This window comes from Eleutherodactylus coqui, chromosome 12 (assembly GCF_035609145.1).
Source record: "Eleutherodactylus coqui strain aEleCoq1 chromosome 12, aEleCoq1.hap1, whole genome shotgun sequence".
Taxonomy (NCBI): Eukaryota; Metazoa; Chordata; class Amphibia; order Anura; family Eleutherodactylidae; genus Eleutherodactylus; species Eleutherodactylus coqui.
Genome location: NC_089848.1, coordinates 80,241,783 through 80,255,318, shown reverse-complemented (window position 1 = coordinate 80,255,318; position 13,536 = coordinate 80,241,783). Strand labels below are relative to the sequence as shown.

Sequence of the window (13,536 nt, the reverse complement as noted above, 5' to 3'; positions counted from 1 at the left end):
TATATATATATATATATATATATATATATATATATATATATATATATATATATATATATATATATACCAGAAGATATACTCGTGTGATATATATATATATATACACATGTATATATACTGAGGAGACTCTACCTCACCTCTATGTGTATATACTGAGGAGCGTTAGGGATATTCCAGGGACCTCAAATGATATGTTGCTGAGTTCCAAATTAAAAGTTATTTTAGGTCTGGAGAAAAACAGTGATACACAGACAGGTTGCTGCATTTCAAAGAATTCTAAAGTTTATTCTACAAACATAGTCCTTTATGGAGAAAGAGAGGGAGTGTCTTTACGCCAAAGCTGTATACAATAGAGAAATACAATGAGAAATAGTGAGGCAACAAATGATAACAGGCATCACTGCATAACACGTACATAGTCTCAACATATAGCAAGTGTAGTCATGTGAAACTTACAACTCAACAGGCATTTCATGAGAACCTTATAAACAGTACATTTACACACCAACTCAAGGCATAACAATTAAGATATGCTTCATGAGAATTTCTGTGATGGTGATGCTGTTTGCAAGCCCAGAAAATCCAGAACTCGGCTTGCAAGAAGAATTAGGCTAAAGTTCATGAGTTTTCTGACAGGAGATGAGAAAGTTAATGTTAAGAAAATGGCTGACAGGAGACAGGAATGGAGGGCAGAACCTGGATCTTAACATTTTCCCCATTTAACTCCTTTAGTGGCACGCCCAGAAAATCTCCTTCCTCCAAAATTTGGAAATTATTTTCAAAAATTGTTATAATGTATTCTTTCATTACAAAAAATGTTGTGATATGATTGTTGCATTCCTTAATAAATACTTGCAAAATTAAATTGCATTGTTGACTCTTATTTAAAAAACCTGCCCTGTGAGGCATGACATGGTAATAATAAACCTGCCACTGAATGGGTTAAAACAGTTCATCTGAAGACTCTTGGTGACGCTGCATTAAAGGTACATTCAAGGGTTCTACTCCACCCCTGCGGGGTTTGTTCTTTTTTTTTTCTTCGGGTTTTCTTGCCCGATTCCCACCATCACTGACTTTTCAGTGACTGTTTTATCTCTCATACAGGTAGGCGTTCTGAAGTCTCCTTGCTTGTCTCAATACTTGGCAGAACCAAATGTTTATTGAACATAAAACACAGAGAAAACATAATTACCACAGGGTAAAATAACAGATTGCATTATTATTACTTCTGTTTAATGAGTGGTTAGGCTAAGGGTTTTATCAAGACTGTTTGTGGCATGCCTAAAACATCCCATGCATAGAGATATTTAAGAAGGTATACATTGTATGCAGCAACACAACACTATACAAATGACAACTACCCCACATACTATTAGCTGCTATGTTTCCTTAGTTGGTGGGGAACCAAAAAAGGGGAATGCAAAGACTGCGGCAGTTATTCTCCATGCTACGAAGGATACAGCTTCATTTTTCCTCTGGTGGTGCAGCTACATTTTTGTAATGTGAGGCATGTATCCAATTTGGCTTTCCTTCCAGCTTCACTGAAGTGCTGGTGGTGAGCAGGACTTGGTAAGGGCCATTGAAGCTGGGTTCCAGCACTCCCCTCACATGCCTCTGGATGACAACCCAATCTCCAGGCTGCAGGTTATGTGTACCTTCAAGAGAATTAGGATCTGGAATAGAAGAGAAGACTTGGTCGTGTGTTACTTTCAGACGTTTGCTTAAGGACTGTACATAGTCAGTGTCCAAAACTGTGCCTGCAGTTGTTGACGATAGTACAGGCCCAGTCTTGGCACACTGCCAAACAAAATATCATAGAGAGACAGTCCTGTTTCTATTGGGTATGTACCTAACTTAGAAAAGGGCTAATGGAAGGCACACAGTCCAAGGTTTTCCCGTTTGCTTAATTGCCTTTTGTATTTTTAATTTCAGGGTACTGTTCATCCTTTCTACTTTCCCACTACTCTGTGGATGGTAGTGTGTGTGAAAGGCCTGGGATACACCCAGAGCAGACATGATGTGTTGCATTATTTCACCTATGAAGTGTGTACCTCTGTCTGACTCAATCACTTCCGGTATCCTATATCTGCAAATTACTAATTCATGAGCTTCTTTGCAGTTATTTGCAAGGCTGCCTTGGTAACAGGGTAGGCCTCAATCCAACCTGAGAAGGCATCAACACAAACAAGCACATATTCATACTTCCCAACAGGTGGGAGCTGAATGTAGCCAGTTTGCAATCTCTGAAATGGGTAGAGTGACTTAGGCAAGTGTTTTGTGGCACCTATACCTTCTGTCCTGGGTTGCTTATGGCATAGATCATGCAAGATTGGACAAAAGATGCAATAGCTACAGAGAACCCAGGAGCCACCCATCCTCGTTCAAGCGTTGACATCATTGCTGCTTTTGATATGTCTGTCTTTCCGTGTGTCAGCTGGGCCATCATGAAAAACAAGAATCGCTGTAGGCAAGTTCTGTTGACTGTTCGCCATACGCCATCCTGTTCTGTCGCTCCCATCTTAGTCCATTTATCCTTTTCTTCCTTGCTGGCTTGTGACTATAGCTTTTAGCATATCAAGGTCCAAGTTTTTGTCTCTGACTTGTGTTGTCAGTATCTTCTTTTCTTCTTTCTTCCATGGCTTGAGTGCTGCTGCCTTTGCTGTGAAGTCTGCTAGGGTGTTGCCTCTTGCTTCTCCAGTGTGGGCTTTGGTGTGAGCTTTCACCTTGAGGACTGCTACTTTGTCAGGTAGAAGTAGGGCCTCCATAAGACTCTGCACTGATGCACCATTCTTAATTGGCTGTCAATTTGAGGTAAGAAACTGTCTGGCCTTCCATATTGAGCCGTAATCATGAGCTATGCCAGATGCATACCTAGAAACAGTGTAGATGTTTGCTCTCTTACCTTCTGCCACTCTACACGCCTTAGTGAGGGCCTTCAGTTCGGCTTCTTGTGCTGAGACATGCGGAGGCAGTGCTTCTGCTTTTAGGACATCATGTAGTTTGACCTCTGCATATCTGGTATGGAATCATCAATCTTCACCCTGGTACCTGGAACCATCTACAAAAAGCTCAAAATGTGCATTGTCAAGAGGAGTTTCAGTAACTGTTTCAAAACCTGCAATTTCTTGTTGCATCAATGCTAGGCAATCATGGTGATCTTTTATTTTTAAATAAATCAGAATCTTGTTGCAAAGAATTGTAAAATAACTGATCTGGAATACCTAGATTACCTAAGTCTCTCCCTCCCCCATTTGAACCAGGGTACTCAATTGGAAGAAGAGTAGCCGGGTACAAAGTATGGTAGTGCACCGCTGGAAAGAGATGTTAGAGGGCATAAGAAGGGCACATTGCAATCTAATTTGATGCGCCAAAGACAAATGTTTAGGTTAGACCTGTGTCAGTATGCTCTGAGTGCCATGAGGGGTGAGGACCACTAGGGGGTAGTCCAGGACTAATTCAGAGGATTTGTCAACCATTGCTTGTACTGCTGCCACTGCATTGACACATGAGGGAGCTCCCTGAGCCACTGGATATAATTGCATGGAGTAGTATCCAAGTGGTCATGGTCACCCTTCGTGTTTTTGTATCAATACTGTCGTTGCATGGCCAGAGAGTTCGGTTCAGAGGAGGGTGAAAGGTAAAGTAAAGTTAGGAATTCCCAAGGCTGGAGAGCTGAGAATAGAGAGTTTTAAAGTGTGGAAGTTGTCAGTTGCTTCAGAAGTTACAGAGAAGGAGGTGATTGAGAGACAGTCAGAGTGCTTGCAGGAGAGATGAAGCAGAGCGGATCCATGAACGGCAGTAGGAGACAAGACCTAAAAAGGTGCGGAGTTTGACAACAGAATAAGGCACAGGAATGGCCTGGATAGTGGCCTTCTGTTCCTCTGTCAGATGTCTGGTTCCTTGAGCCAGGCAATGACCTAAAAAAACAGCCTTTGCTTTGCAAAACTGAAGTTTTTCCTTTGAGGCTTTGCAGACATTTTCTACAAGGAAAATCAACTGTGAGATGGTGTCCTGTTGGCAGGCTTCCAGATCATCAGCACACAGTAAAAGATCATTAACAGATTGCAGAAGTACCACCCCATGTGGTAGTGGCCAATACTGCCATACTGACTGGAGTGTCTGAGTGTAAATGGTTGGCGAGTTTTGAGCTCCCTGCGGGAGAACCGTCCACACATACTGTTTACCTTTAAAGGTAAAGGTAAAAAGGTATTGGCAGTCTGGGTGGGGGGCACACTGAAATAAGCATTTGTTAAGTCCAACACTGTAAAATGTGTGGCGGTAGAGGGTACCTGCACCAGTAAGATGTGGGAATTAAGCACCAAAGGAGTGTCCAAAACCGTAACATTGGTCACCTTGCGGAGGTCATGGAGCATGCGGTAGGTGTCTGGCTGACCTTTTTATGTCTTGTTCTTGACTGGAAAAAGTGGGGTGTTAGCGGGAGAATGTATCTCATGCAAAGCCCCCCTTTGAACCAAGTCTCTCACTTGTTTCCCAATTGCATATTCTTGTGGGAAACTAAAGGGATACTGTTTAACTTGGAGTGTGTATATCCTGGCTTCAGACATACCCTCATAGGGGGTACATTCAATTTCCCTATGTCTGTCTTGGAGGTCGCCCACAATTTGTCAGGAACCACGGAAAGCTGGGTTTCTTCAGCAGCTGTAAGGACAAACACATGAGCTGGATCCACCAGGAGAGCAGTTAGTTTGCAAAATTCTTCTGAACTGGCACCTGATGTCTCAACCTGTACCGATCCATCTGGTGAGAATTTGATGGATGCAGATAAGGCTTGTAAGGTGTTAGTGCCGAGAACAGAGATGGGAATTACTGTCTGACCCCTAAATTTGAGTGGAAGGGGTTTGGTTTCTTGTAATACAACAGGCTTCCCTCCCAACCCCACTACTGATTGTGTACTCTGCTGTCTATGGGCTAGAGGTACAAGGTGCCCTTGGATGACGAACATGGCAGCCCCCATTTCTATAAGAAATGAAATCTTATGATGTAAAACTTCCAGCTTCATGTAGACCGCTGAACCTTCTGTTTCTACAGTGTCGGGGAATAGGGGCAGGGGGTCACCTGTTCTCATGCCTGTTCCTCCTCCTCCTCCTCCGAAGGCATGATGTTAGACTGTTGCTTCTGTCAGAGTTTTGTTGTCCACACACTTTACAGGTCCAACCGGTCAGACTGTTTGGAGCTGAGGGTTGTGCATATGGTAATGGGTAGCGCATTGGAGTATCAGGGGGTGCATAGTACATATGTCCTTTATATTCCTTTTTCTGATAACCCATCTCTTCTATTGCTTCCCTTGCCCTGATCCAACTTCCCAATATTCCTTCTAATCTATTATCGTTTATCCACCCTCCAAGACTATCTTTGAATTTTTTCCAGTGTACTGGATCTAAAGATCCACTTCCTTAATACCCTGCCTGTTTCAACAGTCTGTCACACCCTCTCCCCACAGCTTGTTTACCTTCTCTTTCTTCAACTATTTCTCTAGCTGTCTTCCATCGATGTACATTTTACCCATTTGAATCTCCCATTTTCTTACTTAGCCAGTAAAACAGAAAATTAACCAGCGCTCCGGTGTTTCGGAAGATGATAAATGATGCAGAGATGAATATTTAAAATTGTTGTTGTGTGGTTATGAGTATTACTTACTTTACAGGGGTGCTAATGATTAAGCACCCCTGGATCCAAGATAGCAGGCAGAATTCAGGAGATATATATGGAAATTCTTTAATAGCGACGCGTTTCGGCAGTAATCTCGGCCTTTCTCAAGCAGCTTGAGCAAGGCCGAGATTACGGCCGAAACGCGTCGCTATTAAAGAATTTCCATATATATCTCCTGAATTCTGCCTGCTATCTTGGATCCAGGGGTGCTTAATCATTAGCACCCCTGTAAAGTAAGTAATACTCATAACCACACAACAACAATTTTAAATATTCATCTCTGCATCATTACATCTTCCGAAACAACGGAGCGCTGGTTAATTTTCTGCTTTACTGGCTTGTCTTCTATCCCGTGGTGTGTTTTTTCATCGCTGGGAGTAACTAAGGCGCTCTCTCCAAGATGTCTTCTGTGACCGGTGTGAGGAATCATCACCTCTACTGTGGATTGACATAGCATCTCGGATTTTGACGCACGGGCATCCTACACACGGGCCCGGCGTCACGGGGTGAGTTACTTCTTTTATAGTTTCTTCTCTTATTTACATATACTTCTGGTATATATTTTTGCAACCACTCTCCATCCATTTCTTGGAGCGCTATCCATCATATATTTTCTTACTTAGGGTACTGTCTCTCCCTCTCTTCCCTTCTGTCTCTACTTCTTCCCTCCTTCTAAAATGGGTTTCTAATCAAGCTGTCCGTAAAAGAGAGCTTGATTTTATATATATATATATATATATATATATATATTAATATTAAAAAGGCTTCTCGCAGTTCCAGGAACTGGTCCTTACAATATATCTATATACTCAGAGATCAGTAAGAGGGCTCCAAGGCTCACTACTGTCCTTCCTCGCTATCTGCATATTCTTATACAGTACCCACAGCACAAAGAGAAAATACACACAGATTCCAGCAATTATGCAAATGTCTGTCCACCCTAGCAACATATCTTTGTCAAGTTCTTACAGACTCAAGGACTTATAAAGAGACATGCACACCTACCCTCAGACAGGAGAAAGGTCAGCCAAGAAGCACAGATCAAAGTGGCAAGATAATGTCTTACCTTACAGCACTGTTTTTCAGTCTATGGTTCCAGGCTGCTCCTTCCCACACATAGGAATTGGGGTACAGTGGTCTTCTTTGGCCTGCCTCAAGCCCCACGTTGGGCACCAATTTTGTTAGGGATATTCCAGGGACCCCAAATGATATGTTGCTGAGTTCCAAATTAGAAGTTATTTCAGGTCTGGAGAAAAAACATTGACACAAAGACAGGTTGCTGTGTTTTAAAGAATTCTATAGTTTATTCTACAAACATAGTCCTTTATGGAGAAAGAGAGGGAGTGTCTTTATGCCAAAGCTGTATACAAGTTGTTTTGGGAAATAGCAAGGGGACAAATGATAACAGGCATCGCTGCATAACACGTACATAGTCTCAACATATAGCAAGTGTAGTCATGTGAAACTTGCGATTCAACAGGCATTTCATGAGAACCTGATAAACAGTACATTTCCACACTAACTCAAGGCATAACAACTAAAATATGCTTCATGAGAATTGCTGTGCTGGTGATGCTGGTTACAAGCCCAGAAAATCCAGATCTCGGCTTGCAAGAAGAATCAGGCTAAAGTTCATGAGTTTTCTGACAGGAGATTAGAAAGTTAATGTTCAGACAATGGCTGACAGGAGACATGAATGGAGGGCAGAACCTGGATCTTAACAGGAGAACCAAGCTCACCTCTGTGTGTATAAACTGAGGAGAATCTACTTTACCTCTATGTGTATATACTCCTACTGAAAAGACTCTAACTCTCCTCTATGTGTATATACTGAAGAGAATTTACCTCACCTTTATGTGTATATACCGAGGAGAATCTAACACTCCTCCATGTGTATATACTGAGGACAATCTACCTTATCTCTACGTTTATATACTCGTACTGAGGAGACTCTAACTCTCTTCTATGTGTATATACTGAAGAAAATCTACCTCATCTCTATGTTTATATAATGAGGAGAATCTACCTCACCTCTATGTGCATATACTGAGGACAATATACCTAACCTCTATGTGTATATATACACGTACTGAGGAGACTCTAATGCTCCTCTATGTGTATTTACTCGTACTGAGGAAACTCTAATGCTCCTCTATGTGTATATATTGAAGATAATCTACCTCACCTCTATGTTTATATACTGAGGAGAATCTACCTTACATCTATGTGTATATACTCGTACTGTGGAGACTCTTAACGCTCTTCTATGTATATATACTGAAGAAAATCTACCTCCCCTCTATGCATATATAATGAGGAGAATCTACCACACCTCCATGTGTATATACTGAGGAAAATATACCTTACCTCTATGTGTATATACTGAGGAGAATCTACCTTACCTCTATGTGTATATACACGTACTGAGGAAACTCTAATGCTCTTCTATGTGTATATATTGAAGGGAATCTACCTCACCTCTGTATGTATATACTGAGGAGAATCTACCTTACCTCTATGTGTATATACTCGTACTAAGGAGACTCTAACGCTCCACTATGTGTATATACTGAGGATAAACTACCTCACCTCTGTGTGTATATCCTGAGGAGAAACAACCTTACCTCTGTATGTATATACTGAGAAGAATATAACTGACCTTAGTGTGTATATACTGAGGAGAATATAACTGAATTCTGTGTATGTATGGAAAGGATGTAAAGTACATAAGGAAGCTACTGCAGGGATACAGGAATGGAGCATGCCTTCAAGGGTAAGTGTCAGGGCTGGTTAGGAATGAGCGACTAGAAGCCCCTACACTGCTCTAAAGGAACCCCGGGGACAGGGACAGGAGAGACCAACTAACTAGAAGACAGAAAATAACAAAAATCCAAATCAGAACTAAGAGAGTCAATAACCACCAAAGTAGTAGCAAAGAATCCAAAAGGAGAAAAACAGGTCAGAGCAAACCAGGTCAGAGGACTGGAGCGAGGAGCCTGAGCGGGTGTTAGCTGGAGAACAATTAGCAACCACTGGCAGGGGCTGACAGTCTCTGCAGAGCTAAATACCCAAAACCCCGCCTAGGTCAGGGCGGAGTCTGATGACACGCCAGCCGGTGATGCATAAAGTCTGTCCCTCCTCCGACCGCGCCCCTTAACAGGGGAACTCTGAGCCCGGCCGCCAAGGCCCCGCCCAGCAGCACCGTGAACTCCACGCCTGATACCGGCCCGGACGCCAGCCACCCCAGGTGACCCCCGGGCGATGCCGCCACGCCTGCGCCGCGCACCACCACCGGCGACCACAAGTCCCCTCCTGACAGTAAGAAGTGGCCGCAACCTCCAGTCTGGAGGTAAATTTGAGTAAAAAGGGGCATTACCTTTAAGGGTAAAAAGTGAGGAGAGTGGGAGGGTTGGCACATTCTGCAGTGGGACATCGGTACATGCAGCTGGAGGAGAATCTAATGCTCTTCTATGTGTATACATATTTTATTCCTCGGTTCCTCTGAAGGAACCACGACATCATAAAACTTTCCGTGCGAACAAAAGATAAACACCTGTACCAAATTAATGCAGGTGAAGCCGGGTATATCAGCTAGTATTTGTATAAATATATCTGGAGACAATACAGAGATCTCTCCCATGATATATTTATACCCAGGACTATGACTGTAACAAGGTTTTTTTTTACACTAACATAGAAGTGGGTTCTTTACTGTAACAGCAGTGAGACTACGGAACTCTCTGCCTGAGGATGTAGTGATGGCAAATTCGATAAAAGAGTTCAAGAGATGCCTGGACACCTTTCCATAGTGATACAATATTATATGTTATAATCATTAACCACTTAAGGACATGGCCCTTTTTTTCCATTTTCGTTTTTTCCTCCTCCTTTTAAAAAGTGATAATTCTTTTATTTATCCATCAATGTAGCTGTGTGAGGGCTTGTTTTTGTAGGAGGAGTTGAATTTTTCAATGGTACTATTTAATGTACCATATAATGTGCTGAAAAAAATTCTAATTGGAGTGAAATGGGAAAAAAAACAAAATTCCGACATATTTGGGTGCATCTTTTTTCTATGGCGTACACACTGCAACACAAATGAGCTGATAACTTTATTCTATAGGACAGTACGATTACTACGATACCACACTTATATTGTTTTTTTTCTTTGCTGTACTACTTCCTTTAATTTTCAAAGATATTTAATTTCTTGTAATTATTTACTGCCGCCTTCTGACCACTGTAACTTTTAAATTTTTTTTAATGACATAGCTGTGCCAAGTCTCGGTTTTTGCGAGACGTCCTGTAGTTTCCATTGGTACCATTTTGGAGTACGTACAACATTTTAATCACTTTTTATTACATTTTTTCTTGAAGATGAGGTGACCAAAAAAGCACAATTCTGACGTTTTTTTTCGGACGACGCTTACCCCCGTAAATAATGCGTTACTTTGATGGATCGTACTTTTACGGACTCAACGATGCAAAATATGCATTTTTGTCTTATTATTTAGATTATTTTATTGTAAATATGGGAAAGTTTTTAAACTTTTATTTCTTTCTAATTTTGTCAATAATTTGTAAAAGTTTTTTAAACTTATTTTCTTTTTTTAGTTCTCAGAGGGGTCATAAATATGCGATGCTTTGATCGCTCCTGCAATATGATGTAATGCCATAGCATTACATCATATTGCGATCGGACAGGCATTCTATCAAACCACCCCAAGGGTATTGCTTGATAGTGTAAGGGGTTAATTTTGTTGCTAAGCTATCAAAATAAGAATAAATAGTTGAAATACAAAATATGCTTTGGTTAGGGAAGACAGGAAACAGGTGGTTGAGAACTGATTTCTCTGAACTGTTCAAGGTCTTCCTTATCTCTTGTAGTTACAAGAACATCCTGTGGTAAAACTAACAAGATGTCCTGTCTCTAAGTTTCTCTTTAACTATAGCTCATTAAGAAGGAATGTATTCTTGCAATTATATGCTGACCGTGAGATAAGCACATCCTGCCTGGACAGTGGTCTATGGTCTATATAATCTGATGTATTTGCTTGAATAAACTAGAATTCATTCTGATCACACACTGCCTGTGTTGTCAGTTCATGTCTTCTCCGAGTATACTTGCAAGACTCTAACAGATTGGGAAGCAGACAGCATCAGCTGACGGGTCCACTTGTGACCCCCCACAATACTTGGCGCTCCAACGAGGGACAGAAGCTAACTCCTTACCTGCAGCCGATACCTGACGACCCTACCTGCCGACCAGCCGGACCAGAGGCCACGGGACCCCAGATCTACAAAACACCGGTGTAAGGTAAGCCCTTGACTTACCACTCCAGCTCTGGGTTCCCCTGACTTCAGTCACGTGTCGACAGAAGGTTAGTCGCTGCATGTTTATAGGACACTTCTGCCTGTTATTTACGGTGTTCTTAGTAACCGTGCTAGACGGAAGAACCCTTGTGTGTATATTGCCATGCTGTCTGCTGTGTGCTGTAGAAATTATTGCTTTTTGCCGGACTCATAATGTTAGCTGTAATTTGTAATAAGATTACTAAAAGCTGCCCAGCAAGGCAAGCCGTGGTCCTTCCTCTATCCCCGTAAGTACAGTAGTAAATAAATATCCTGCCCGTTGCGGACGTGGCAGAAGGGACTGAAAAGTCCATAAGTATTTCTGCCAGTTGCAGACTCACAGAAGAGAAGTATCCTGCCAATACTTGGCAGGAGGGCCCTAAATATCCTGCCCATTGCGGACGAGGCAGAAGGGACTGAAAAGTCCATAAGTATCCTGCCAGTTGCGGACTCGGCAGTAGGGACAATAGTGGTAAATCAAGAGGTAAGTCCATAGTCAGAATGGGGTCCGACCAGTCTCAGACTTTCCTGACACCCATTGAGATAATAAGATTAGGGGAAGGACATCTGTAGGCAAGCCTATAAAATATATAAACAGATAGGACTTAAAAAGGCGGGAACCTTTAACTAGGAGTTCTGGCAATAGTACGGGAGAAAGCAAGTTAGCCGTGGGGAGAGAATGTAGCGAATTGTTGAGAAAAGCAGGTGTTTAGAATTTTGGGAATCTTCGACCAGCAAGTTTGGGAAAGATTCAGAGATAGTCAAAGGTTGGATAAAAGTAAGTTAGACAGATGGATTGAGGCAAGTGTAAATACGGCAGTTATCAGAGAAAGGGAATCCTTTTATAGTCTGTGTTCCTTTGGGACATAAAGCAAGTTCATGCAGAATCTGTGGACAATTATGTGACAAATAACCAATATTGTTTGTCTTGTATGTCTTGATGTTATGTAATCTAATCTTTGTTATACGTCTTAGTCTTCTACAAGAAAGTGTAAGAAAGTTATACCCCACTCACGTCGGTGGGGGCTTTTAAGAATACAAGGGTTAAAAATGTTGCGCAGTCAGAAGCGCTTAGCATGTTGTCTTTTCTATGTGTTTAACTATTCCCCTGCCGTCTGTGTCTGATGGTCTGTGCAGAGAAATATACCTCTTATAATTACTAATGATTAATGTTGTGCAAGGTCTGAATGTTCTGGCCGCTTTCCAAAAATCTGTTTCATAGAGAGATACAATTCAAGGTCATAAAAGAAAGACAGACGTTGATAAAATAAGAAACTTGTAATGAATTACGTGAATTATACGGTTTTAAAAATAAAAAACATATAGGGATTTTAAGGTATATTTTTGCTTTTTGGGTAAATGTCAGTTCTCTGATTGGTTGAATGTCTGTATCACTGCTAAATGCTGTTAGTACTGTACTGTCTCTGAGAGAAAGTTCTGTAGAAGAAACACGCAAACGGACATACCTGTACTTACACCTGCTGCCAAACTCCGCACCTTTCCGGGCCTTGCTTCATACTGCCGCCCATGGATCCACTCTGTTTCCTCTCTTATGCAACTACTCTATGACTGTCTTTCAATCACACTCTCCCTCTCTCTCTCACCCTTGAAGCTCATTTCTCACCCTTTTACACTTTATCATTTATTCTTTTCTGTACTGAATTTTCTGGCCATATGACAACAGTATTGACACAAAGGCACGGAGGACAACCACAGCCACTTGGATACTACTCCATGAGGCTGGATCCAGTGGCTCGAGGAGCTCCCTCATGTGTTTGTGCGGTGGCAGCAGTACAGGCAATGGTTGTCAAATCTTCAGAGTTGGTATTGAACTACCCCTAGTGGTCCTCACCCCTCATGACATCCGGAGCATATACACGCAAGTGCAACCCAAGCACTTATTTCTGGCCCGTCAAATCCAGCTACAATGTGCTCTTGTCATTCTTTTCAATGTTGCTACTACCTTGAACCCGGCTACTCTTCTTCCAATTAAGTACCCTAGTTCAAAGGGGGGGAGGAGAAGACATAGGTGATCTAGGTATTGCAGGGCAGCTATTTTTAAATTTTTTTTTATTTTTATAAAGTTCTGATCTATTTGAAATAGAATACCAGCCTGATTGTCTAGCGGTAATCGGTGCAAGGGGTTTCAGGAGTGCCAATTAAGCTGGCAGAAACTGAACCGCTTGAGGTAATGTTTAAAGGGTCATGATGCCTCACGCGCTTCCTTGTGCTGGAAGGTCCTGAAAGCATATTGGGAACTGACGTGATGGGACCCTTGGGATGTTGTATCAAACTTCACCCGTCCGGTGAGGCTCGTATACACCCCGGGTCTGAAAGTCACCCGACCTTCTGTCGGATGGCAGCAGACCAAGCGACACCTCTCCCTGTCCTCACTCTTATGCACGCAGAGGAACAAGCTCTTAGCCCCCTTGGTCCGTCAGTACCCCCTGGCACATGTCCAGGAAGATGCAATTGCAGACACTGTCTCTTCTTTATGTTAACTTAAAGCCCTTA

The 13,536-nt window shown here is 42.1% G+C and overlaps 1 long non-coding RNA gene across 1 annotated transcript; it reads right to left on the bottom strand.

Annotated features, from left to right (window-relative positions):
• Positions 1–260: 260 nt before the first annotated feature.
• LOC136586870 (uncharacterized) lies at positions 261–5,556 on the bottom strand. Its single transcript, XR_010787345.1, has 2 exons — positions 2,903–5,556; positions 261–1,673 (listed from the first exon to the last, which is right to left on the bottom strand). It is a non-coding gene; the product is annotated as an uncharacterized lncRNA (long non-coding RNA).
• Between the last annotated feature and the right edge of the window lie 7,980 nt (positions 5,557–13,536).